General features: G+C 53.1%; 20 non-coding genes across 20 annotated transcripts; all 20 read right to left on the reverse strand.

Moving 5' to 3' along the window:
• Window positions 1–906: 906 nt before the first annotated feature.
• On the reverse strand, window positions 907–979 carry trnat-ugu (transfer RNA threonine (anticodon UGU)). Its single transcript has one exon. It is a non-coding gene; the product is annotated as a tRNA-Thr (tRNA).
• Window positions 980–1,745: 766 nt separating this feature from the next.
• Window positions 1,746–1,818, reverse strand: trnat-cgu (transfer RNA threonine (anticodon CGU)). Its single transcript has one exon. It is a non-coding gene; the product is annotated as a tRNA-Thr (tRNA).
• A 981-nt stretch (window positions 1,819–2,799) lies between these two features.
• trnat-ugu (transfer RNA threonine (anticodon UGU)) lies at window positions 2,800–2,872 on the reverse strand. The gene has a single exon. It is a non-coding gene; the product is annotated as a tRNA-Thr (tRNA).
• A 766-nt stretch (window positions 2,873–3,638) lies between these two features.
• On the reverse strand, window positions 3,639–3,711 carry trnat-cgu (transfer RNA threonine (anticodon CGU)). Its single transcript has one exon. It is a non-coding gene; the product is annotated as a tRNA-Thr (tRNA).
• Window positions 3,712–4,693: 982 nt separating this feature from the next.
• Window positions 4,694–4,766, reverse strand: trnat-ugu (transfer RNA threonine (anticodon UGU)). The gene has a single exon. It is a non-coding gene; the product is annotated as a tRNA-Thr (tRNA).
• Window positions 4,767–5,532: 766 nt separating this feature from the next.
• trnat-cgu (transfer RNA threonine (anticodon CGU)) lies at window positions 5,533–5,605 on the reverse strand. The gene has a single exon. It is a non-coding gene; the product is annotated as a tRNA-Thr (tRNA).
• Window positions 5,606–6,587: 982 nt separating this feature from the next.
• On the reverse strand, window positions 6,588–6,660 carry trnat-ugu (transfer RNA threonine (anticodon UGU)). The gene has a single exon. It is a non-coding gene; the product is annotated as a tRNA-Thr (tRNA).
• Window positions 6,661–7,426: 766 nt separating this feature from the next.
• trnat-cgu (transfer RNA threonine (anticodon CGU)) lies at window positions 7,427–7,499 on the reverse strand. The gene has a single exon. It is a non-coding gene; the product is annotated as a tRNA-Thr (tRNA).
• Window positions 7,500–9,320: 1,821 nt separating this feature from the next.
• On the reverse strand, window positions 9,321–9,393 carry trnat-cgu (transfer RNA threonine (anticodon CGU)). The gene has a single exon. It is a non-coding gene; the product is annotated as a tRNA-Thr (tRNA).
• Window positions 9,394–10,375: 982 nt separating this feature from the next.
• Window positions 10,376–10,448, reverse strand: trnat-ugu (transfer RNA threonine (anticodon UGU)). Its single transcript has one exon. It is a non-coding gene; the product is annotated as a tRNA-Thr (tRNA).
• A 766-nt stretch (window positions 10,449–11,214) lies between these two features.
• Window positions 11,215–11,287, reverse strand: trnat-cgu (transfer RNA threonine (anticodon CGU)). Its single transcript has one exon. It is a non-coding gene; the product is annotated as a tRNA-Thr (tRNA).
• Window positions 11,288–12,269: 982 nt separating this feature from the next.
• On the reverse strand, window positions 12,270–12,342 carry trnat-ugu (transfer RNA threonine (anticodon UGU)). Its single transcript has one exon. It is a non-coding gene; the product is annotated as a tRNA-Thr (tRNA).
• Window positions 12,343–13,109: 767 nt separating this feature from the next.
• Window positions 13,110–13,182, reverse strand: trnat-cgu (transfer RNA threonine (anticodon CGU)). The gene has a single exon. It is a non-coding gene; the product is annotated as a tRNA-Thr (tRNA).
• A 982-nt stretch (window positions 13,183–14,164) lies between these two features.
• On the reverse strand, window positions 14,165–14,237 carry trnat-ugu (transfer RNA threonine (anticodon UGU)). Its single transcript has one exon. It is a non-coding gene; the product is annotated as a tRNA-Thr (tRNA).
• Window positions 14,238–15,002: 765 nt separating this feature from the next.
• trnat-cgu (transfer RNA threonine (anticodon CGU)) lies at window positions 15,003–15,075 on the reverse strand. Its single transcript has one exon. It is a non-coding gene; the product is annotated as a tRNA-Thr (tRNA).
• Window positions 15,076–16,057: 982 nt separating this feature from the next.
• On the reverse strand, window positions 16,058–16,130 carry trnat-ugu (transfer RNA threonine (anticodon UGU)). The gene has a single exon. It is a non-coding gene; the product is annotated as a tRNA-Thr (tRNA).
• A 766-nt stretch (window positions 16,131–16,896) lies between these two features.
• trnat-cgu (transfer RNA threonine (anticodon CGU)) lies at window positions 16,897–16,969 on the reverse strand. The gene has a single exon. It is a non-coding gene; the product is annotated as a tRNA-Thr (tRNA).
• A 1,820-nt stretch (window positions 16,970–18,789) lies between these two features.
• trnat-cgu (transfer RNA threonine (anticodon CGU)) lies at window positions 18,790–18,862 on the reverse strand. Its single transcript has one exon. It is a non-coding gene; the product is annotated as a tRNA-Thr (tRNA).
• A 1,819-nt stretch (window positions 18,863–20,681) lies between these two features.
• On the reverse strand, window positions 20,682–20,754 carry trnat-cgu (transfer RNA threonine (anticodon CGU)). The gene has a single exon. It is a non-coding gene; the product is annotated as a tRNA-Thr (tRNA).
• A 1,821-nt stretch (window positions 20,755–22,575) lies between these two features.
• trnat-cgu (transfer RNA threonine (anticodon CGU)) lies at window positions 22,576–22,648 on the reverse strand. The gene has a single exon. It is a non-coding gene; the product is annotated as a tRNA-Thr (tRNA).
• Between the last annotated feature and the right edge of the window lie 1,234 nt (window positions 22,649–23,882).

Below are 23,882 nucleotides of genomic sequence, written 5' to 3' on the forward strand. Positions count from 1 at the left end.
TCTCTCCCCGTGCGCGCGTGGGTTTGCTCCGGCTGCTCCGGTTACAGAGATGTGCAGCTTCTGCGGGATTGGCCATGCTTCATTGTCCCATTGTGTACGGTGATTGTGCGGGCTCGATGGATTAGTCAGCATTCAATGTACAACGATGCAGTGTGCGGAATGGGTCTGGGTAGACTGCTCTCTGCAGGTCGGTGTTGACGAGATTAGAATAAATTAGATTGGCGACAGTGTGGAAACAGGCCCTTCAGCCCAACAAGTCCACATCAACCCACCCAGACCCGTTTCTCTCTGAATAATGTACCTACGACTAGGGGCAATTTAGAATGGCCAATTCACACGACTTGCACGTCTTCAGACAGTGGGAGCGAACCGGAGCAAACCCACGCAGACTCTGGGCGAATGTGCAAACACGACACAGACAGTCCCCTAAAGCTGGAATCGTGACTGCGTCCCTAGTGCTGTGAGGCAGCAGTGCGAACCACTGAGCGGCTAGTTGGGCGGAATGGCCTGTTTCCAAACTGGAGGGATTCTATGCTTCTGTGATAGCTGAGAATCACCGGGAGACATGATTGGGAATGGTCATTCGGTCGCTTGGAGTGACTGAGGTCAGCGATCTCAAACTTTAATCGGTTCAGCGATCTCAAACTTTAATCGGTGAACACACACAGCCCCGTTCTTTGCCTGCAGAAGAAAGAAGTTGCAGGAAAACCTGCTCACCTGGTCGGAGACGAGAAATGAGAGGCGTTTCAGACATCAATTCCCAAAAGCAGCAGCTATGAGTCCAACAGGAGCGCCACCCGCCCCGCCGGTGGACGCTCGTGCTTCCAAGAAGCCGGTTGGACGACAAACGGGCGAGGAGCAATTTGAAGAACACAGCGCTCCTCAGCGTCATACCACAAGACTGAGAGGCCCCAGTGAGATTTGAACTCACGACCTCTGGTTTACAAGACCAGTGCTCTAACCGCTGAGCTATGGAGCCAGGCGCCAGGTCGCTCAGCGGAACTTGGCTGACTGGTTAACACTGGCTGAGTCAGAACGCTTGGGACACAGGTTCCAATCGACCCTCGCGTCACCGTCTGAACGGTTTGAACATTCTCCCCGTGGGTTTGCTCCGGCTGCTCCGTTTACAAAGAAGTGTAGCTTCTGCGGGATTGGCCACGCTTCATTGTCCCATTGTGTACGGTGATTGTGCGGGCTCGGTGGATTAGTCAGCATTCAATGTAGAATGATGCAGTGCGCGGAATGGGCCTGGGTAGATTGCTCTCTGCAGGTCGGTGTTGACGAGATAAGAATATATGAGATTGGTGACAGTGTGGAAACAGGCCCTTCAGCCCAACAAGTCCAAACTGTTTCCAAACTGGAGGGATTCTGTGCTCCTGTGATATCTGAGAATCACCGGGAGACATCATCGGTCAGCGATCTCAAACTGAAATCGGTGAACACACACGGCCCCGTTCTTTGCCTGCAGAACAAAGAAGTTTTTGGATTTCAACTGAACGCTGTAAGTGACAAAAGCAGAAGTTGCAGGAAAGCTCAACTTGACAAAAGTAGCAGCTCTCAGTCCAACAGGGTTATTCGGGAGCGCGTCGCGTTCCTCTGGTGTTTGGGGGTGAAAACTCGCCCTTCCTCAGAAGCCGCTTGGACCATAAACAGGCGTTGAGCGATTCGAACATGGTACTCGTCAGTCGCATACCAAACATTGAAACTGACTGCGGGCTGGCCTGGCAAAGAGGATAAATGCGATGAGGCCCCAGTGAGATTTGAACTCACGCCCTCTGGTTTACGAGACCAGCGCTCTAACCGCTGAGCTATGGAGCCGGGCGAGCGGCCGCCGCGAACCTTTGGCTGATTGGGTAACAGCCCTCGCGTCACCGTCTGGACAGTTTGAACACTCTCTCTCCCCGTGCGCGCGTGGGTTTGCTCCGGCTGCTCCGGTTACAGAGATGTGCAGCTTCTGCGGGATTGGCCATGCTTCATTGTCCCATTGTGTACGGTGATTGTGCGGGCCCGATGGATTAGTCAGCATTCAATGTACAACGATGCAGTGTGCGGAATGGGTCTGGGTAGACTGCTCTCTGCAGGTCGGTGTTGACGAGATTAGAATAAATTAGATTGGCGACAGTGTGGAAACAGGCCCTTCAGCCCAACAAGTCCACATCAACCCACCCAGACCCGTTTCTCTCTGAATAATGTACCTACGACTAGGGGCAATTTAGAATGGCCAATTCACACGACTTGCACGTCTTTAGACAGTGGGAGCGAACCGGAGCAAACCCACGCAGACTCTGGGCGAATGTGCAAACACGACACAGACAGTCCCCTAAAGCTGGAATCGTGACTGCGTCCCTAGTGCTGTGAGGCAGCAGTGCGAACCACTGAGCGGCTAGTTGGGCGGAATGGCCTGTTTCCAAACTGGAGGGATTCTATGCTTCTGTGATAGCTGAGAATCACCGGGAGACATGATTGGGAATGGTCATTCGGTCGCTTGGAGTGACTGAGGTCAGCGATCTCAAACTTTAATCGGTTCAGCGATCTCAAACTTAATCGGTGAACACACACAGCCCCGTTCTTTGCCTGCAGAAGAAAGAAGTTGCAGGAAAACCTGCTCACCTGGTCGGAGACGAGAAATGAGAGGCGTTTCAGACATCAATTCCCAAAAGCAGCAGCTATGAGTCCAACAGGAGCGCCACCCGCCCCGCCGGTGGACGCTCGTGCTTCCAAGAAGCCGGTTGGACGACAAACGGGCGAGGAGCAATTTGAAGAACACAGCGCTCCTCAGCGTCATACCACAAGACTGAGAGGCCCCAGTGAGATTTGAACTCACGACCTCTGGTTTACAAGACCAGTGCTCTAACCGCTGAGCTATGGAGCCAGGCGCCAGGTCGCTCAGCGGAACTTGGCTGACTGGTTAACACTGGCTGAGTCAGAACGCTTGGGACACAGGTTCCAATCGACCCTCGCGTCACCGTCTGAACGGTTTGAACATTCTCCCCGTGGGTTTGCTCCGGCTGCTCCGTTTACAAAGAAGTGTAGCTTCTGCGGGATTGGCCACGCTTCATTGTCCCATTGTGTACGGTGATTGTGCGGGCTCGGTGGATTAGTCAGCATTCAATGTAGAATGATGCAGTGCGCGGAATGGGCCTGGGTAGATTGCTCTCTGCAGGTCGGTGTTGACGAGATAAGAATATATGAGATTGGTGACAGTGTGGAAACAGGCCCTTCAGCCCAACAAGTCCAAACTGTTTCCAAACTGGAGGGATTCTGTGCTCCTGTGATATCTGAGAATCACCGGGAGACATCATCGGTCAGCGATCTCAAACTGAAATCGGTGAACACACACGGCCCCGTTCTTTGCCTGCAGAACAAAGAAGTTTTTGGATTTCAACTGAACGCTGTAAGTGACAAAAGCAGAAGTTGCAGGAAAGCTCAACTTGACAAAAGTAGCAGCTCTCAGTCCAACAGGGTTATTCGGGAGCGCGTCGCGTACCTCTGGTGTTTGGGGGTGAAAACTCGCCCTTCCTCAGAAGCCGCTTGGACCATAAACAGGCGTTGAGCGATTCGAACATGGTACTCGTCAGTCGCATACCAAACATTGAAACTGACTGCGGGCTGGCCTGGCAAAGAGGATAAATGCGATGAGGCCCCAGTGAGATTTGAACTCACGCCCTCTGGTTTACGAGACCAGCGCTCTAACCGCTGAGCTATGGAGCCGGGCGAGCGGCCGCCGCGAACCTTTGGCTGATTGGGTAACAGCCCTCGCGTCACCGTCTGGACAGTTTGAACACTCTCTCTCCCCGTGCGCGCGTGGGTTTGCTCCGGGTGCTCCGGTTACAGAGATGTGCAGCTTCTGCGGGATTGGCCATGCTTCATTGTCCCATTGTGTACGGTGATTGTGCGGGCTCGATGGATTAGTCAGCATTCAATGTACAACGATGCAGTGTGCGGAATGGGTCTGGGTAGACTGCTCTCTGCAGGTCGGTGTTGACGAGATTAGAATAAATTAGATTGGCGACAGTGTGGAAACAGGCCCTTCAGCCCAACAAGTCCACATCAACCCACCCAGACCCGTTTCTCTCTGAATAATGTACCTACGACTAGGGGCAATTTAGAATGGCCAATTCACACGACTTGCACGTCTTTAGACAGTGGGAGCGAACCGGAGCAAACCCACGCAGACTCTGGGCGAATGTGCAAACACGACACAGACAGTCCCCTAAAGCTGGAATCGTGACTGCGTCCCTAGTGCTGTGAGGCAGCAGTGCGAACCACTGAGCGGCTAGTTGGGCGGAATGGCCTGTTTCCAAACTGGAGGGATTCTATGCTTCTGTGATAGCTGAGAATCACCGGGAGACATGATTGGGAATGGTCATTCGGTCGCTTGGAGTGACTGAGGTCAGCGATCTCAAACTTTAATCGGTTCAGCGATCTCAAACTTTAATCGGTGAACACACACAGCCCCGTTCTTTGCCTGCAGAAGAAAGAAGTTGCAGGAAAACCTGCTCACCTGGTCGGAGACGAGAAATGAGAGGCGTTTCAGACATCAATTCCCAAAAGCAGCAGCTATGAGTCCAACAGGAGCGCCACCCGCCCCGCCGGTGGACGCTCGTGCTTCCAAGAAGCCGGTTGGACGACAAACGGGCGAGGAGCAATTTGAAGAACACAGCGCTCCTCAGCGTCATACCACAAGACTGAGAGGCCCCAGTGAGATTTGAACTCACGACCTCTGGTTTACAAGACCAGTGCTCTAACCGCTGAGCTATGGAGCCAGGCGCCAGGTCGCTCAGCGGAACTTGGCTGACTGGTTAACACTGGCTGAGTCAGAACGCTTGGGACACAGGTTCCAATCGACCCTCGCGTCACCGTCTGAACGGTTTGAACATTCTCCCCGTGGGTTTGCTCCGGCTGCTCCGTTTACAAAGAAGTGTAGCTTCTGCGGGATTGGCCACGCTTCATTGTCCCATTGTGTACGGTGATTGTGCGGGCTCGGTGGATTAGTCAGCATTCAATGTAGAATGATGCAGTGCGCGGAATGGGCCTGGGTAGATTGCTCTCTGCAGGTCGGTGTTGACGAGATAAGAATATATGAGATTGGTGACAGTGTGGAAACAGGCCCTTCAGCCCAACAAGTCCAAACTGTTTCCAAACTGGAGGGATTCTGTGCTCCTGTGATATCTGAGAATCACCGGGAGACATCATCGGTCAGCGATCTCAAACTGAAATCGGTGAACACACACGGCCCCGTTCTTTGCCTGCAGAACAAAGAAGTTTTTGGATTTCAACTGAACGCTGTAAGTGACAAAAGCAGAAGTTGCAGGAAAGCTCAACTTGACAAAAGTAGCAGCTCTCAGTCCAACAGGGTTATTCGGGAGCGCGTCGCGTTCCTCTGGTGTTTGGGGGTGAAAACTCGCCCTTCCTCAGAAGCCGCTTGGACCATAAACAGGCGTTGAGCGATTCGAACATGGTACTCGTCAGTCGCATACCAAACATTGAAACTGACTGCGGGCTGGCCTGGCAAAGAGGATAAATGCGATGAGGCCCCAGTGAGATTTGAACTCACGCCCTCTGGTTTACGAGACCAGCGCTCTAACCGCTGAGCTATGGAGCCGGGCGAGCGGCCGCCGCGAACCTTTGGCTGATTGGGTAACAGCCCTCGCGTCACCGTCTGGACAGTTTGAACACTCTCTCTCCCCGTGCGCGCGTGGGTTTGCTCCGGCTGCTCCGGTTACAGAGATGTGCAGCTTCTGCGGGATTGGCCATGCTTCATTGTCCCATTGTGTACGGTGATTGTGCGGGCCCGATGGATTAGTCAGCATTCAATGTACAACGATGCAGTGTGCGGAATGGGTCTGGGTAGACTGCTCTCTGCAGGTCGGTGTTGACGAGATTAGAATAAATTAGATTGGCGACAGTGTGGAAACAGGCCCTTCAGCCCAACAAGTCCACATCAACCCACCCAGACCCGTTTCTCTCTGAATAATGTACCTACGACTAGGGGCAATTTAGAATGGCCAATTCACACGACTTGCACGTCTTTAGACAGTGGGAGCGAACCGGAGCAAACCCACGCAGACTCTGGGCGAATGTGCAAACACGACACAGACAGTCCCCTAAAGCTGGAATCGTGACTGCGTCCCTAGTGCTGTGAGGCAGCAGTGCGAACCACTGAGCGGCTAGTTGGGCGGAATGGCCTGTTTCCAAACTGGAGGGATTCTATGCTTCTGTGATAGCTGAGAATCACCGGGAGACATGATTGGGAATGGTCATTCGGTCGCTTGGAGTGACTGAGGTCAGCGATCTCAAACTTTAATCGGTTCAGCGATCTCAAACTTTAATCGGTGAACACACACAGCCCCGTTCTTTGCCTGCAGAAGAAAGAAGTTGCAGGAAAACCTGCTCACCTGGTCGGAGACGAGAAATGAGAGGCGTTTCAGACATCAATTCCCAAAAGCAGCAGCTATGAGTCCAACAGGAGCGCCACCCGCCCCGCCGGTGGACGCTCGTGCTTCCAAGAAGCCGGTTGGACGACAAACGGGCGAGGAGCAATTTGAAGAACACAGCGCTCCTCAGCGTCATACCACAAGACTGAGAGGCCCCAGTGAGATTTGAACTCACGACCTCTGGTTTACAAGACCAGTGCTCTAACCGCTGAGCTATGGAGCCAGGCGCCAGGTCGCTCAGCGGAACTTGGCTGACTGGTTAACACTGGCTGAGTCAGAACGCTTGGGACACAGGTTCCAATCGACCCTCGCGTCACCGTCTGAACGGTTTGAACATTCTCCCCGTGGGTTTGCTCCGGCTGCTCCGTTTACAAAGAAGTGTAGCTTCTGCGGGATTGGCCACGCTTCATTGTCCCATTGTGTACGGTGATTGTGCGGGCTCGGTGGATTAGTCAGCATTCAATGTAGAATGATGCAGTGCGCGGAATGGGCCTGGGTAGATTGCTCTCTGCAGGTCGGTGTTGACGAGATAAGAATATATGAGATTGGTGACAGTGTGGAAACAGGCCCTTCAGCCCAACAAGTCCAAACTGTTTCCAAACTGGAGGGATTCTGTGCTCCTGTGATATCTGAGAATCACCGGGAGACATCATCGGTCAGCGATCTCAAACTGAAATCGGTGAACACACACGGCCCCGTTCTTTGCCTGCAGAACAAAGAAGTTTTTGGATTTCAACTGAACGCTGTAAGTGACAAAAGCAGAAGTTGCAGGAAAGCTCAACTTGACAAAAGTAGCAGCTCTCAGTCCAACAGGGTTATTCGGGAGCGCGTCGCGTACCTCTGGTGTTTGGGGGTGAAAACTCGCCCTTCCTCAGAAGCCGCTTGGACCATAAACAGGCGTTGAGCGATTCGAACATGGTACTCGTCAGTCGCATACCAAACATTGAAACTGACTGCGGGCTGGCCTGGCAAAGAGGATAAATGCGATGAGGCCCCAGTGAGATTTGAACTCACGCCCTCTGGTTTACGAGACCAGCGCTCTAACCGCTGAGCTATGGAGCCGGGCGAGCGGCCGCCGCGAACCTTTGGCTGATTGGGTAACAGTCCTCGCGTCACCGTCTGGACAGTTTGAACACTCTCTCTCCCCGTGCGCGCGTGGGTTTGCTCCGGCTGCTCCGGTTACAGAGATGTGCAGCTTCTGCGGGATTGGCCATGCTTCATTGTCCCATTGTGTACGGTGATTGTGCGGGCTCGATGGATTAGTCAGCATTCAATGTACAACGATGCAGTGTGCGGAATGGGTCTGGGTAGACTGCTCTCTGCAGGTCGGTGTTGACGAGATTAGAATAAATTAGATTGGCGACAGTGTGGAAACAGGCCCTTCAGCCCAACAAGTCCACATCAACCCACCCAGACCCGTTTCTCTCTGAATAATGTACCTACGACTAGGGGCAATTTAGAATGGCCAATTCACACGACTTGCACGTCTTTAGACAGTGGGAGCGAACCGGAGCAAACCCACGCAGACTCTGGGCGAATGTGCAAACACGACACAGACAGTCCCCTAAAGCTGGAATCGTGACTGCGTCCCTAGTGCTGTGAGGCAGCAGTGCGAACCACTGAGCGGCTAGTTGGGCGGAATGGCCTGTTTCCAAACTGGAGGGATTCTATGCTTCTGTGATAGCTGAGAATCACCGGGAGACATGATTGGGAATGGTCATTCGGTCGCTTGGAGTGACTGAGGTCAGCGATCTCAAACTTTAATCGGTTCAGCGATCTCAAACTTTAATCGGTGAACACACACAGCCCCGTTCTTTGCCTGCAGAAGAAAGAAGTTGCAGGAAAACCTGCTCACCTGGTCGGAGACGAGAAATGAGAGGCGTTTCAGACATCAATTCCCAAAAGCAGCAGCTATGAGTCCAACAGGAGCGCCACCCGCCCCGCCGGTGGACGCTCGTGCTTCCAAGAAGCCGGTTGGACGACAAACGGGCGAGGAGCAATTTGAAGAACACAGCGCTCCTCAGCGTCATACCACAAGACTGAGAGGCCCCAGTGAGATTTGAACTCACGATCTCTGGTTTACAAGACCAGTGCTCTAACCGCTGAGCTATGCAGCCAGGCGCCAGGTCGCTCAGCGGAACTTGGCTGACTGGTTAACACTGGCTGAGTCAGAACGCTTGGGACACAGGTTCCAATCGACCCTCGCGTCACCGTCTGAACGGTTTGAACATTCTCCCCGTGGGTTTGCTCCGGCTGCTCCGTTTACAAAGAAGTGTAGCTTCTGCGGGATTGGCCACGCTTCATTGTCCCATTGTGTACGGTGATTGTGCGGGCTCGGTGGATTAGTCAGCATTCAATGTAGAATGATGCAGTGCGCGGAATGGGCCTGGGTAGATTGCTCTCTGCAGGTCGGTGTTGACGAGATAAGAATATATGAGATTGGTGACAGTGTGGAAACAGGCCCTTCAGCCCAACAAGTCCAAACTGTTTCCAAACTGGAGGGATTCTGTGCTCCTGTGATATCTGAGAATCACCGGGAGACATCATCGGTCAGCGATCTCAAACTGAAATCGGTGAACACACACGGCCCCGTTCTTTGCCTGCAGAACAAAGAAGTTTTTGGATTTCAACTGAACGCTGTAAGTGACAAAAGCAGAAGTTGCAGGAAAGCTCAACTTGACAAAAGTAGCAGCTCTCAGTCCAACAGGGTTATTCGGGAGCGCGTCGCGTACCTCTGGTGTTTGGGGGTGAAAACTCGCCCTTCCTCAGAAGCCGCTTGGACCATAAACAGGCGTTGAGCGATTCGAACATGGTACTCGTCAGTCGCATACCAAACATTGAAACTGACTGCGGGCTGGCCTGGCAAAGAGGATAAATGCGATGAGGCCCCAGTGAGATTTGAACTCACGCCCTCTGGTTTACGAGACCAGCGCTCTAACCGCTGAGCTATGGAGCCGGGCGAGCGGCCGCCGCGAACCTTTGGCTGATTGGGTAACAGCCCTCGCGTCACCGTCTGGACAGTTTGAACACTCTCTCTCCCCGTGCGCGCGTGGGTTTGCTCCGGGTGCTCCGGTTACAGAGATGTGCAGCTTCTGCGGGATTGGCCATGCTTCATTGTCCCATTGTGTACGGTGATTGTGCGGGCTCGATGGATTAGTCAGCATTCAATGTACAACGATGCAGTGTGCGGAATGGGTCTGGGTAGACTGCTCTCTGCAGGTCGGTGTTGACGAGATTAGAATAAATTAGATTGGCGACAGTGTGGAAACAGGCCCTTCAGCCCAACAAGTCCACATCAACCCACCCAGACCCGTTTCTCTCTGAATAATGTACCTACGACTAGGGGCAATTTAGAATGGCCAATTCACACGACTTGCACGTCTTTAGACAGTGGGAGCGAACCGGAGCAAACCCACGCAGACTCTGGGCGAATGTGCAAACACGACACAGACAGTCCCCTAAAGCTGGAATCGTGACTGCGTCCCTAGTGCTGTGAGGCAGCAGTGCGAACCACTGAGCGGCTAGTTGGGCGGAATGGCCTGTTTCCAAACTGGAGGGATTCTATGCTTCTGTGATAGCTGAGAATCACCGGGAGACATGATTGGGAATGGTCATTCGGTCGCTTGGAGTGACTGAGGTCAGCGATCTCAAACTTTAATCGGTTCAGCGATCTCAAACTTTAATCGGTGAACACACACAGCCCCGTTCTTTGCCTGCAGAAGAAAGAAGTTGCAGGAAAACCTGCTCACCTGGTCGGAGACGAGAAATGAGAGGCGTTTCAGACATCAATTCCCAAAAGCAGCAGCTATGAGTCCAACAGGAGCGCCACCCGCCCCGCCGGTGGACGCTCGTGCTTCCAAGAAGCCGGTTGGACGACAAACGGGCGAGGAGCAATTTGAAGAACACAGCGCTCCTCAGCGTCATACCACAAGACTGAGAGGCCCCAGTGAGATTTGAACTCACGACCTCTGGTTTACAAGACCAGTGCTCTAACCGCTGAGCTATGGAGCCAGGCGCCAGGTCGCTCAGCGGAACTTGGCTGACTGGTTAACACTGGCTGAGTCAGAACGCTTGGGACACAGGTTCCAATCGACCCTCGCGTCACCGTCTGAACGGTTTGAACATTCTCCCCGTGGGTTTGCTCCGGCTGCTCCGTTTACAAAGAAGTGTAGCTTCTGCGGGATTGGCCACGCTTCATTGTCCCATTGTGTACGGTGATTGTGCGGGCTCGGTGGATTAGTCAGCATTCAATGTAGAATGATGCAGTGCGCGGAATGGGCCTGGGTAGATTGCTCTCTGCAGGTCGGTGTTGACGAGATAAGAATATATGAGATTGGTGACAGTGTGGAAACAGGCCCTTCAGCCCAACAAGTCCAAACTGTTTCCAAACTGGAGGGATTCTGTGCTCCTGTGATATCTGAGAATCACCGGGAGACATCATCGGTCAGCGATCTCAAACTGAAATCGGTGAACACACACGGCCCCGTTCTTTGCCTGCAGAACAAAGAAGTTTTTGGATTTCAACTGAACGCTGTAAGTGACAAAAGCAGAAGTTGCAGGAAAGCTCAACTTGACAAAAGTAGCAGCTCTCAGTCCAACAGGGTTATTCGGGAGCGCGTCGCGTACCTCTGGTGTTTGGGGGTGAAAACTCGCCCTTCCTCAGAAGCCGCTTGGACCATAAACAGGCGTTGAGCGATTCGAACATGGTACTCGTCAGTCGCATACCAAACATTGAAACTGACTGCGGGCTGGCCTGGCAAAGAGGATAAATGCGATGAGGCCCCAGTGAGATTTGAACTCACGCCCTCTGGTTTACGAGACCAGCGCTCTAACCGCTGAGCTATGGAGCCGGGCGAGCGGCCGCCGCGAACCTTTGGCTGATTGGGTAACAGCCCTCGCGTCACCGTCTGGACAGTTTGAACACTCTCTCTCCCCGTGCGCGCGTGGGTTTGCTCCGGCTGCTCCGGTTACAGAGATGTGCAGCTTCTGCGGGATTGGCCATGCTTCATTGTCCCATTGTGTACGGTGATTGTGCGGGCTCGATGGATTAGTCAGCATTCAATGTACAACGATGCAGTGTGCGGAATGGGTCTGGGTAGACTGCTCTCTGCAGGTCGGTGTTGACGAGATTAGAATAAATTAGATTGGCGACAGTGTGGAAACAGGCCCTTCAGCCCAACAAGTCCACATCAACCCACCCAGACCCGTTTCTCTCTGAATAATGTACCTACGACTAGGGGCAATTTAGAATGGCCAATTCACACGACTTGCACGTCTTTAGACAGTGGGAGCGAACCGGAGCAAACCCACGCAGACTCTGGGCGAATGTGCAAACACGACACAGACAGTCCCCTAAAGCTGGAATCGTGACTGCGTCCCTAGTGCTGTGAGGCAGCAGTGCGAACCACTGAGCGGCTAGTTGGGCGGAATGGCCTGTTTCCAAACTGGAGGGATTCTATGCTTCTGTGATAGCTGAGAATCACCGGGAGACATGATTGGGAATGGTCATTCGGTCGCTTGGAGTGACTGAGGTCAGCGATCTCAAACTTTAATCGGTTCAGCGATCTCAAACTTTAATCGGTGAACACACACAGCCCCGTTCTTTGCCTGCAGAAGAAAGAAGTTGCAGGAAAACCTGCTCACCTGGTCGGAGACGAGAAATGAGAGGCGTTTCAGACATCAATTCCCAAAAGCAGCAGCTATGAGTCCAACAGGAGCGCCACCCGCCCCGCCGGTGGACGCTCGTGCTTCCAAGAAGCCGGTTGGACGACAAACGGGCGAGGAGCAATTTGAAGAACACAGCGCTCCTCAGCGTCATACCACAAGACTGAGAGGCCCCAGTGAGATTTGAACTCACGACCTCTGGTTTACAAGACCAGTGCTCTAACCGCTGAGCTATGGAGCCAGGCGCCAGGTCGCTCAGCGGAACTTGGCTGACTGGTTAACACTGGCTGAGTCAGAACGCTTGGGACACAGGTTCCAATCGACCCTCGCGTCACCGTCTGAACGGTTTGAACATTCTCCCCCGTGGGTTTGCTCCGGCTGCTCCGTTTACAAAGAAGTGTAGCTTCTGCGGGATTGGCCACGCTTCATTGTCCCATTGTGTACGGTGATTGTGCGGGCTCGGTGGATTAGTCAGCATTCAATGTAGAATGATGCAGTGCGCGGAATGGGCCTGGGTAGATTGCTCTCTGCAGGTCGGTGTTGACGAGATAAGAATATATGAGATTGGTGACAGTGTGGAAACAGGCCCTTCAGCCCAACAAGTCCAAACTGTTTCCAAACTGGAGGGATTCTGTGCTCCTGTGATATCTGAGAATCACCGGGAGACATCATCGGTCAGCGATCTCAAACTGAAATCGGTGAACACACACGGCCCCGTTCTTTGCCTGCAGAACAAAGAAGTTTTTGGATTTCAACTGAACGCTGTAAGTGACAAAAGCAGAAGTTGCAGGAAAGCTCAACTTGACAAAAGTAGCAGCTCTCAGTCCAACAGGGTTATTCGGGAGCGCGTCGCGTACCTCTGGTGTTTGGGGGTGAAAACTCGCCCTTCCTCAGAAGCCGCTTGGACCATAAACAGGCGTTGAGCGATTCGAACATGGTACTCGTCAGTCGCATACCAAACATTGAAACTGACTGCGGGCTGGCCTGGCAAAGAGGATAAATGCGATGAGGCCCCAGTGAGATTTGAACTCACGCCCTCTGGTTTACGAGACCAGCGCTCTAACCGCTGAGCTATGGAGCCGGGCGAGCGGCCGCCGCGAACCTTTGGCTGATTGGGTAACAGCCCTCGCGTCACCGTCTGGACAGTTTGAACACTCTCTCTCCCCGTGCGCGCGTGGGTTTGCTCCGGCTGCTCCGGTTACAGAGATGTGCAGCTTCTGCGGGATTGGCCATGCTTCATTGTCCCATTGTGTACGGTGATTGTGCGGGCTCGATGGATTAGTCAGCATTCAATGTACAACGATGCAGTGTGCGGAATGGGTCTGGGTAGACTGCTCTCTGCAGGTCGGTGTTGACGAGATTAGAATAAATTAGATTGGCGACAGTGTGGAAACAGGCCCTTCAGCCCAACAAGTCCACATCAACCCACCCAGACCCGTTTCTCTCTGAATAATGTACCTACGACTAGGGGCAATTTAGAATGGCCAATTCACACGACTTGCACGTCTTTAGACAGTGGGAGCGAACCGGAGCAAACCCACGCAGACTCTGGGCGAATGTGCAAACACGACACAGACAGTCCCCTAAAGCTGGAATCGTGACTGCGTCCCTAGTGCTGTGAGGCAGCAGTGCGAACCACTGAGCGGCTAGTTGGGCGGAATGGCCTGTTTCCAAACTGGAGGGATTCTATGCTTCTGTGATAGCTGAGAATCACCGGGAGACATGATTGGGAATGGTCATTCGGTCGCTTGGAGTGACTGAGGTCAGCGATCTCAAACTTTAATCGGTTCAGCGATCTCAAACTTTAATCGGTGAACACACACAGCCCCGTTCTTTGCCTGCAGAAGAAAGAAGTTGCAGGAAAACCTGCTCACCTGGTCGGAGACGAGAAATGAGAGGCGTTTCAGACATCAATTCCCAAAAGCAGCAGCTATGAGTCCAACAGGAGCGCCACCCGCCCCGCCGGTGGACGCTCGTGCTTCCAAGAAGCCGGTTGGACGACAAACGGGCGAGGAGCAATTTGAAGAACACAGCGCTCCTCAGCGTCATACCACAAGACTGAGAGGCCCCAGTGAGATTTGAACTCACGACCTCTGGTTTACAAGACCAGTGCTCTAACCGCTGAGCTATGGAGCCAGGCGCCAGGTCGCTCAGCGGAACTTGGCTGACTGGTTAACACTGGCTGAGTCAGAACGCTTGGGACACAGGTTCCAATCGACCCTCGCGTCACCGTCTGAACGGTTTGAACATTCTCCCCGTGGGTTTGCTCCGGCTGCTCCGTTTACAAAGAAGTGTAGCTTCTGCGGGATTGGCCACGCTTCATTGTCCCATTGTGTACGGTGATTGTGCGGGCTCGGTGGATTAGTCAGCATTCAATGTAGAATGATGCAGTGCGCGGAATGGGCCTGGTAGATTGCTCTCTGCAGGTCGGTGTTGACGAGATAAGAATATATGAGATTGGTGACAGTGTGGAAACAGGCCCTTCAGCCCAACAAGTCCAAACTGTTTCCAAACTGGAGGGATTCTGTGCTCCTGTGATATCTGAGAATCACCGGGAGACATCATCGGTCAGCGATCTCAAACTGAAATCGGTGAACACACACGGCCCCGTTCTTTGCCTGCAGAACAAAGAAGTTTTTGGATTTCAACTGAACGCTGTAAGTGACAAAAGCAGAAGTTGCAGGAAAGCTCAACTTGACAAAAGTAGCAGCTCTCAGTCCAACAGGGTTATTCGGGAGCGCGTCGCGTACCTCTGGTGTTTGGGGGTGAAAACTCGCCCTTCCTCAGAAGCCGCTTGGACCATAAACAGGCGTTGAGCGATTCGAACATGGTACTCGTCAGTCGCATACCAAACATTGAAACTGACTGCGGGCTGGCCTGGCAAAGAGGATAAATGCGATGAGGCCCCAGTGAGATTTGAACTCACGCCCTCTGGTTTACGAGACCAGCGCTCTAACCGCTGAGCTATGGAGCCGGGCGAGCGGCCGCCGCGAACCTTTGGCTGATTGGGTAACAGCCCTCGCGTCACCGTCTGGACAGTTTGAACACTCTCTCTCCCCGTGCGCGCGTGGGTTTGCTCCGGCTGCTCCGGTTACAGAGATGTGCAGCTTCTGCGGGATTGGCCATGCTTCATTGTCCCATTGTGTACGGTGATTGTGCGGGCTCGATGGATTAGTCAGCATTCAATGTACAACGATGCAGTGTGCGGAATGGGTCTGGGTAGACTGCTCTCTGCAGGTCGGTGTTGACGAGATTAGAATAAATTAGATTGGCGACAGTGTGGAAACAGGCCCTTCAGCCCAACAAGTCCACATCAACCCACCCAGACCCGTTTCTCTCTGAATAATGTACCTACGACTAGGGGCAATTTAGAATGGCCAATTCACACGACTTGCACGTCTTTAGACAGTGGGAGCGAACCGGAGCAAACCCACGCAGACTCTGGGCGAATGTGCAAACACGACACAGACAGTCCCCTAAAGCTGGAATCGTGACTGCGTCCCTAGTGCTGTGAGGCAGCAGTGCGAACCACTGAGCGGCTAGTTGGGCGGAATGGCCTGTTTCCAAACTGGAGGGATTCTATGCTTCTGTGATAGCTGAGAATCACCGGGAGACATGATTGGGAATGGTCATTCGGTCGCTTGGAGTGACTGAGGTCAGCGATCTCAAACTTTAATCGGTTCAGCGATCTCAAACTTTAATCGGTGAACACACACAGCCCCGTTCTTTGCCTGCAGAAGAAAGAAGTTGCAGGAAAACCTGCTCACCTGGTCGGAGACGAGAAATGAGAGGCGTTTCAGACATCAATTCCCAAAAGCAGCAGCTATGAGTCCAACAGGAGCGCCACCCGCCCCGCCGGTGGACGCTCGTGCTTCCAAGAAGCCGGTTGGACGACAAACGGGCGAGGAGCAATTTGAAGAACACAGCGCTCCTCAGCGTCATACCACAAGACTGAGAGGCCCCAGTGAGATTTGAACTCACGACCTCTGGTTTACAAGACCAGTGCTCTAACCGCTGAGCTATGGAGCCAGGCGCCAGGTCGCTCAGCGGAACTTGGCTGACTGGTTAACACTGGCTGAGTCAGAACGCTTGGGACACAGGTTCCAATCGACCCTCGCGTCACCGTCTGAACGGTTTGAACATTCTCCCCGTGGGTTTGCTCCGGCTGCTCCGTTTACAAAGAAGTGTAGCTTCTGCGGGATTGGCCACGCTTCATTGTCCCATTGTGTACGGTGATTGTGCGGGCTCGGTGGATTAGTCAGCATTCAATGTAGAATGATGCAGTGCGCGGAATGGGCCTGGGTAGATTGCTCTCTGCAGGTCGGTGTTGACGAGATAAGAATATATGAGATTGGTGACAGTGTGGAAACAGGCCCTTCAGCCCAACAAGTCCAAACTGTTTCCAAACTGGAGGGATTCTGTGCTCCTGTGATATCTGAGAATCACCGGGAGACATCATCGGTCAGCGATCTCAAACTGAAATCGGTGAACACACACGGCCCCGTTCTTTGCCTGCAGAACAAAGAAGTTTTTGGATTTCAACTGAACGCTGTAAGTGACAAAAGCAGAAGTTGCAGGAAAGCTCAACTTGACAAAAGTAGCAGCTCTCAGTCCAACAGGGTTATTCGGGAGCGCGTCGCGTACCTCTGGTGTTTGGGGGTGAAAACTCGCCCTTCCTCAGAAGCCGCTTGGACCATAAACAGGCGTTGAGCGATTCGAACATGGTACTCGTCAGTCGCATACCAAACATTGAAACTGACTGCGGGCTGGCCTGGCAAAGAGGATAAATGCGATGAGGCCCCAGTGAGATTTGAACTCACGCCCTCTGGTTTACGAGACCAGCGCTCTAACCGCTGAGCTATGGAGCCGGGCGAGCGGCCGCCGCGAACCTTTGGCTGATTGGGTAACAGCCCTCGCGTCACCGTCTGGACAGTTTGAACACTCTCTCTCCCCGTGCGCGCGTGGGTTTGCTCCGGCTGCTCCGGTTACAGAGATGTGCAGCTTCTGCGGGATTGGCCATGCTTCATTGTCCCATTGTGTACGGTGATTGTGCGGGCTCGATGGATTAGTCAGCATTCAATGTACAACGATGCAGTGTGCGGAATGGGTCTGGGTAGACTGCTCTCTGCAGGTCGGTGTTGACGAGATTAGAATAAATTAGATTGGCGACAGTGTGGAAACAGGCCCTTCAGCCCAACAAGTCCACATCAACCCACCCAGACCCGTTTCTCTCTGAATAATGTACCTACGACTAGGGGCAATTTAGAATGGCCAATTCACACGACTTGCACGTCTTTAGACAGTGGGAGCGAACCGGAGCAAACCCACGCAGACTCTGGGCGAATGTGCAAACACGACACAGACAGTCCCCTAAAGCTGGAATCGTGACTGCGTCCCTAGTGCTGTGAGGCAGCAGTGCGAACCACTGAGCGGCTAGTTGGGCGGAATGGCCTGTTTCCAAACTGGAGGGATTCTATGCTTCTGTGATAGCTGAGAATCACCGGGAGACATGATTGGGAATGGTCATTCGGTCGCTTGGAGTGACTGAGGTCAGCGATCTCAAACTTTAATCGGTTCAGCGATCTCAAACTTTAATCGGTGAACACACACAGCCCCGTTCTTTGCCTGCAGAAGAAAGAAGTTGCAGGAAAACCTGCTCACCTGGTCGGAGACGAGAAATGAGAGGCGTTTCAGACATCAATTCCCAAAGCAGCAGCTATGAGTCCAACAGGAGCGCCACCCGCCCCGCCGGTGGACGCTCGTGCTTCCAAGAAGCCGGTTGGACGACAAACGGGCGAGGAGCAATTTGAAGAACACAGCGCTCCTCAGCGTCATACCACAAGACTGAGAGGCCCCAGTGAGATTTGAACTCACGATCTCTGGTTTACAAGACCAGTGCTCTAACCGCTGAGCTATGGAGCCAGGCGCCAGGTCGCTCAGCGGAACTTGGCTGACTGGTTAACACTGGCTGAGTCAGAACGCTTGGGACACAGGTTCCAATCGACCCTCGCGTCACCGTCTGAACGGTTTGAACATTCTCCCCGTGGGTTTGCTCCGGCTGCTCCGTTTACAAAGAAGTGTAGCTTCTGCGGGATTGGCCACGCTTCATTGTCCCATTGTGTACGGTGATTGTGCGGGCTCGGTGGATTAGTCAGCATTCAATGTAGAATGATGCAGTGCGCGGAATGGGCCTGGGTAGATTGCTCTCTGCAGGTCGGTGTTGACGAGATAAGAATATATGAGATTGGTGACAGTGTGGAAACAGGCCCTTCAGCCCAACAAGTCCAAACTGTTTCCAAACTGGAGGGATTCTGTGCTCCTGTGATATCTGAGAATCACCGGGAGACATCATCGGTCAGCGATCTCAAACTGAAATCGGTGAACACACACGGCCCCGTTCTTTGCCTGCAGAACAAAGAAGTTTTTGGATTTCAACTGAACGCTGTAAGTGACAAAAGCAGAAGTTGCAGGAAAGCTCAACTTGACAAAAGTAGCAGCTCTCAGTCCAACAGGGTTATTCGGGAGCGCGTCGCGTACCTCTGGTGTTTGGGGGTGAAAACTCGCCCTTCCTCAGAAGCCGCTTGGACCATAAACAGGCGTTGAGCGATTCGAACATGGTACTCGTCAGTCGCATACCAAACATTGAAACTGACTGCGGGCTGGCCTGGCAAAGAGGATAAATGCGATGAGGCCCCAGTGAGATTTGAACTCACGCCCTCTGGTTTACGAGACCAGCGCTCTAACCGCTGAGCTATGGAGCCGGGCGAGCGGCCGCCGCGAACCTTTGGCTGATTGGGTAACAGCCCTCGCGTCACCGTCTGGACAGTTTGAACACTCTCTCTCCCCGTGCGCGCGTGGGTTTGCTCCGGCTGCTCCGGTTACAGAGATGTGCAGCTTCTGCGGGATTGGCCATGCTTCATTGTCCCATTGTGTACGGTGATTGTGCGGGCTCGATGGATTAGTCAGCATTCAATGTACAACGATGCAGTGTGCGGAATGGGTCTGGGTAGACTGCTCTCTGCAGGTCGGTGTTGACGAGATTAGAATAAATTAGATTGGCGACAGTGTGGAAACAGGCCCTTCAGCCCAACAAGTCCACATCAACCCACCCAGACCCGTTTCTCTCTGAATAATGTACCTACGACTAGGGGCAATTTAGAATGGCCAATTCACACGACTTGCACGTCTTTAGACAGTGGGAGCGAACCGGAGCAAACCCACGCAGACTCTGGGCGAATGTGCAAACACGACACAGACAGTCCCCTAAAGCTGGAATCGTGACTGCGTCCCTAGTGCTGTGAGGCAGCAGTGCGAACCACTGAGCGGCTAGTTGGGCGGAATGGCCTGTTTCCAAACTGGAGGGATTCTATGCTTCTGTGATAGCTGGGAATCACCGGGAGACATGATTGGGAATGGTCATTCGGTCGCTTGGAGTGACTGAGGTCAGCGATCTCAAACTTTAATCGGTTCAGCGATCTCAAACTTTAATCGGTGAACACACACAGCCCCGTTCTTTGCCTGCAGAAGAAAGAAGTTGCAGGAAAACCTGCTCACCTGGTCGGAGACGAGAAATGAGAGGCGTTTCAGACATCAATTCCCAAAAGCAGCAGCTATGAGTCCAACAGGAGCGCCACCCGCCCCGCCGGTGGACGCTCGTGCTTCCAAGAAGCCGGTTGGACGACAAACGGGCGAGGAGCAATTTGAAGAACACAGCGCTCCTCAGCGTCATACCACAAGACTGAGAGGCCCCAGTGAGATTTGAACTCACGATCTCTGGTTTACAAGACCAGTGCTCTAACCGCTGAGCTATGCAGCCAGGCGCCAGGTCGCTCAGCGGAACTTGGCTGACTGGTTAACACTGGCTGAGTCAGAACGCTTGGGACACAGGTTCCAATCGACCCTCGCGTCACCGTCTGAACGGTTTGAACATTCTCCCCGTGGGTTTGCTCCGGCTGCTCCGTTTACAAAGAAGTGTAGCTTCTGCGGGATTGGCCACGCTTCATTGTCCCATTGTGTACGGTGATTGTGCGGGCTCGGTGGATTAGTCAGCATTCAATGTAGAATGATGCAGTGCGCGGAATGGGCCTGGGTAGATTGCTCTCTGCAGGTCGGTGTTGACGAGATAAGAATATATGAGATTGGTGACAGTGTGGAAACAGCCCTTCAGCCCAACAAGTCCAAACTGTTTCCAAACTGGAGGGATTCTGTGCTCCTGTGATATCTGAGAATCACCGGGAGACATCATCGGTCAGCGATCTCAAACTGAAATCGGTGAACACACACGGCCCCGTTCTTTGCCTGCAGAACAAAGAAGTTTTGGATTTCAACTGAACGCTGTAAGTGACAAAAGCAGAAGTTGCAGGAAAGCTCAACTTGACAAAAGTAGCAGCTCTCAGTCCAACAGGGTTATTCGGGAGCGCGTCGCGTACCTCTGGTGTTTGGGGGTGAAAACTCGCCCTTCCTCAGAAGCCGCTTGGACCATAAACAGGCGTTGAGCGATTCGAACATGGTACTCGTCAGTCGCATACCAAACATTGAAACTGACTGCGGGCTGGCCTGGCAAAGAGGATAAATGCGATGAGGCCCCAGTGAGATTTGAACTCACGCCCTCTGGTTTACGAGACCAGCGCTCTAACCGCTGAGCTATGGAGCCGGGCGAGCGGCCGCCGCGAACCTTTGGCTGATTGGGTAACAGCCCTCGCGTCACCGTCTGGACAGTTTGAACACTCTCTCTCCCCGTGCGCGCGTGGGTTTGCTCCGGCTGCTCCGGTTACAGAGATGTGCAGCTTCTGCGGGATTGGCCATGCTTCATTGTCCCATTGTGTACGGTGATTGTGCGGGCTCGATGGATTAGTCAGCATTCAATGTACAACGATGCAGTGTGCGGAATGGGTCTGGGTAGACTGCTCTCTGCAGGTCGGTGTTGACGAGATTAGAATAAATTAGATTGGCGACAGTGTGGAAACAGGCCCTTCAGCCCAACAAGTCCACATCAACCCACCCAGACCCGTTTCTCTCTGAATAATGTACCTACGACTAGGGGCAATTTAGAATGGCCAATTCACACGACTTGCACGTCTTTAGACAGTGGGAGCGAACCGGAGCAAACCCACGCAGACTCTGGGCGAATGTGCAAACACGACACAGACAGTCCCCTAAAGCTGGAATCGTGACTGCGTCCCTAGTGCTGTGAGGCAGCAGTGCGAACCACTGAGCGGCTAGTTGGGCGGAATGGCCTGTTTCCAAACTGGAGGGATTCTATGCTTCTGTGATAGCTGAGAATCACCGGGAGACATGATTGGGAATGGTCATTCGGTCGCTTGGAGTGACTGAGGTCAGCGATCTCAAACTTTAATCGGTTCAGCGATCTCAAACTTTAATCGGTGAACACACACAGCCCCGTTCTTTGCCTGCAGAAGAAAGAAGTTGCAGGAAAACCTGCTCACCTGGTCGGAGACGAGAAATGAGAGGCGTTTCAGACATCAATTCCCAAAAGCAGCAGCTATGAGTCCAACAGGAGCGCCACCCGCCCCGCCGGTGGACGCTCGTGCTTCCAAGAAGCCGGTTGGACGACAAACGGGCGAGGAGCAATTTGAAGAACACAGCGCTCCTCAGCGTCATACCACAAGACTGAGAGGCCCCAGTGAGATTTGAACTCACGATCTCTGGTTTACAAGACCAGTGCTCTAACCGCTGAGCTATGCAGCCAGGCGTCAGGTCGCTCAGCGGAACTTGGCTGACTGGTTAACACTGGCTGAGTCAGAACGCTTGGGACACAGGTTCCAATCGACCCTCGCGTCACCGTCTGAACGGTTTGAACATTCTCCCCGTGGGTTTGCTCCGGCTGCTCCGTTTACAAAGAAGTGTAGCTTCTGCGGGATTGGCCACGCTTCATTGTCCCATTGTGTACGGTGATTGTGCGGGCTCGGTGGATTAGTCAGCATTCAATGTAGAATGATGCAGTGCGCGGAATGGGCCTGGGTAGATTGCTCTCTGCAGGTCGGTGTTGACGAGATAAGAATATATGAGATTGGTGACAGTGTGGAAACAGGCCCTTCAGCCCAACAAGTCCAAACTGTTTCCAAACTGGAGGGATTCTGTGCTCCTGTGATATCTGAGAATCACCGGGAGACATCATCGGTCAGCGATCTCAAACTGAAATCGGTGAACACACACGGCCCCGTTCTTTGCCTGCAGAACAAAGAAGTTTTTGGATTTCAACTGAACGCTGTAAGTGACAAAAGCAGAAGTTGCAGGAAAGCTCAACTTGACAAAAGTAGCAGCTCTCAGTCCAACAGGGTTATTCGGGAGCGCGTCGCGTACCTCTGGTGTTTGGGGGTGAAAACTCGCCCTTCCTCAGAAGCCGCTTGGACCATAAACAGGCGTTGAGCGATTCGAACATGGTACTCGTCAGTCGCATACCAAACATTGAAACTGACTGCGGGCTGGCCTGGCAAAGAGGATAAATGCGATGAGGCCCCAGTGAGATTTGAACTCACGCCCTCTGGTTTACGAGACCAGCGCTCTAACCGCTGAGCTATGGAGCCGGGCGAGCGGCCGCCGCGAACCTTTGGCTGATTGGGTAACAGCCCTCGCGTCACCGTCTGGACAGTTTGAACACTCTCTCTCCCCGTGCGCGCGTGGGTTTGCTCCGGCTGCTCCGGTTACAGAGATGTGCAGCTTCTGCGGGATTGGCCATGCTTCATTGTCCCATTGTGTACGGTGATTGTGCGGGCTCGATGGATTAGTCAGCATTCAATGTACAACGATGCAGTGTGCGGAATGGGTCTGGGTAGACTGCTCTCTGCAGGTCGGTGTTGACGAGATTAGAATAAATTAGATTGGCGACAGTGTGGAAACAGGCCCTTCAGCCCAACAAGTCCACATCAACCCACCCAGACCCGTTTCTCTCTGAATAATGTACCTACGACTAGGGGCAATTTAGAATGGCCAATTCACACGACTTGCACGTCTTTAGACAGTGGGAGCGAACCGGAGCAAACCCACGCAGACTCTGGGCGAATGTGCAAACACGACACAGACAGTCCCCTAAAGCTGGAATCGTGACTGCGTCCCTAGTGCTGTGAGGCAGCAGTGCGAACCACTGAGCGGCTAGTTGGGCGGAATGGCCTGTTTCCAAACTGGAGGGATTCTATGCTTCTGTGATAGCTGAGAATCACCGGGAGACATGATTGGGAATGGTCATTCGGTCGCTTGGAGTGACTGAGGTCAGCGATCTCAAACTTTAATCGGTTCAGCGATCTCAAACTTTAATCGGTGAACACACACAGCCCCGTTCTTTGCCTGCAGAAGAAAGAAGTTGCAGGAAAACCTGCTCACCTGGTCGGAGACGAGAAATGAGAGGCGTTTCAGACATCAATTCCCAAAAGCAGCAGCTATGAGTCCAACAGGAGCGCCACCCGCCCCGCCGGTGGACGCTCGTGCTTCCAAGAAGCCGGTTGGACGACAAACGGGCGAGGAGCAATTTGAAGAACACAGCGCTCCTCAGCGTCATACCACAAGACTGAGAGGCCCCAGTGAGATTTGAACTCACGATCTCTGGTTTACAAGACCAGTGCTCTAACCGCTGAGCTATGCAGCCAGGCGCCAGGTCGCTCAGCGGAACTTGGCTGACTGGTTAACACTGGCTGAGTCAGAACGCTTGGGACACAGGTTCCAATCGACCCTCGCGTCACCGTCTGAACGGTTTGAACATTCTCCCCGTGGGTTTGCTCCGGCTGCTCCGTTTACAAAGAAGTGTAGCTTCTGCGGGATTGGCCA

Source organism: Hemiscyllium ocellatum, unplaced genomic scaffold (assembly GCF_020745735.1).
Source record: "Hemiscyllium ocellatum isolate sHemOce1 unplaced genomic scaffold, sHemOce1.pat.X.cur. scaffold_1329_pat_ctg1, whole genome shotgun sequence".
Taxonomy (NCBI): domain Eukaryota; kingdom Metazoa; phylum Chordata; class Chondrichthyes; order Orectolobiformes; family Hemiscylliidae; genus Hemiscyllium; species Hemiscyllium ocellatum.